The following is a 2,022-nucleotide window of genomic DNA, read 5'->3' on the forward strand; positions in this document are numbered from 1 at the left end:
TTGAATGATGTGTGGAATGATGTGTGGCATGATGTTTGGAATGATGTGTGGAATGCTGTGTGGAATGATGTGTGGATTGATGTGTGTAATGATGTGTGATTTGTTATGGAATGATCTGAGGAATGAGGTGTGGAATGATGTGTCAATGATGTGGAATGATGTGTGGAATGAGGTGTGGAATGATGTGTGGAATGTTGTGTGCAATGATGTGTGAAATGCTGTGTGGAATGATGTGTGGAATGCTGTGTGGAATGATGTGTGTAATGATGTATGGAATGACGTGCGGAATGATGTGTGGAATGATGTGTGGAATGAGATGTGGAATGATGCGTGGAATGATATGTGGAATGAGGTGTGGAAAGATATTTGGAATGCTGTGTGGAATGATGTGTGCAATTATGTGTGGAATGATGTGTGAAATGCGGTGTGGAATGATGTGTGGAATGATGTGTGCAATGCTTTGTGGAATGCTTGTGGAATGATGTGTGGAATGATGTGTGGAATGATATGTTGAATGATGCATTGAATGATGTGTGGAATGATGTGTGGAATGTGGTGAGAAATGATGTGTGGAATGATGTGTGGAATGATGTGTTGAATGAGTTGTGGAATGAGGTGTGGAATGATGCGTGGAATAATGTATGGAATGATGTCTCAATGATGTGTGGAATAATGTGTGGAATGTTGAGTGGAATGTTGTGGAATGATGTGTGGAATGAGGTATGCAATGCTGTGTCAATGATGTGTGGAATGATGTGTTGAATGATGTGTGGAATGATGTGTGGAATAATGTGTGGAATGATGTTTGGAATGAGGTATGGAATGATGTGTCAATGATGTGTGGAATTATGTGTGGAATGATGCGTGTAATGAGGTATGGAATGATATGTGGAATGAGGTGTGGAATGATGTGTGGAATGTTTTTGTGGAATGTGATGTGGAATGAAAATTGGAATGATATGTGGAATGATGTGTGGAATGATGTGTGGAATGAGGTCTGGAATGATGTATGGAATGTTGTGTCGAATTACATTTGGAATGACGTATGGAATTATGTGCGCAATGATGCGTGGAATGTTTTGTGGAATGTGATGTAGAATGATGTGTGGAATGATGTTTGGAATGAGGTATGGAATGATGTGTCAATGATGTGTGGAATGTGTGTGTAATGATGTGTGGAATGTTATGGAATGATGTGTGGAATGATGTGTGGAATGATGTGTGGTATGATGTGTGGAATGATGTTGTGGAATGAGGTGTGGAATGACGTGTGGAATGATGTTTGGAATGAGGTATGGACTGATGTGTGGAATGATGTGTGGAATGATGTGTGGAAAGAGTTGTTCAATGACGTGTGGAATAAGGGATGGACTGATGTGTGGCATGATGTGTGGAATGAGTTGTTCAATGAGGTGTGGAATGAGGGATGAAATGATGTGTGGATTGATGTATGGAATGATGTGTTGAATGTTGTGGAATGATTTGTGGAATGAGGTGTGGAATGGGGTGTGGAATGATGTGTGGAATGATGTGTGTAAGGAGCTTTTCAAGGAGGTGTGGAATGAGGGATTGAATGAAGTTTGGATTGATGTGTGGAATTATGTGTTGAATGTTGTGGAATGATAGGTGGAATGAGGTGTGGAATGGCGTGTGGAATGATGTGTGGAATGATATGTGCAATGATGTATGCAATGATGTGTGGAATGAGGTGTGGAATGAGGTCAGGAATGAGGTGTGGAATGAGGGATGGACTGATGTGTGGAATGATATGTGGAATGATGTGTGGAATGATGTGTGGAATGATGTGTGGAATGATGCGTGGAATGATATGTGGAATGAGGTGTGGAATGATGTTTGGAATAATGTGTGGAATGATGTGTGGAATGATGTGTGGAATGATGTGTGGAATGTTGTGTTGAATGAGTGTGGAATGAGGTGTGGAATGATGCGTGGAATGACGAATGGAATGAGGTGTTTAAATGACGTGTGGAATGATTTGTGGAATGATGTATGGAATGATGT

The sequence above is a fragment of the Pristiophorus japonicus genome, unplaced genomic scaffold (assembly GCF_044704955.1).
Source record: "Pristiophorus japonicus isolate sPriJap1 unplaced genomic scaffold, sPriJap1.hap1 HAP1_SCAFFOLD_377, whole genome shotgun sequence".
NCBI lineage: Eukaryota > Metazoa > Chordata > Chondrichthyes > Pristiophoridae > Pristiophorus > Pristiophorus japonicus.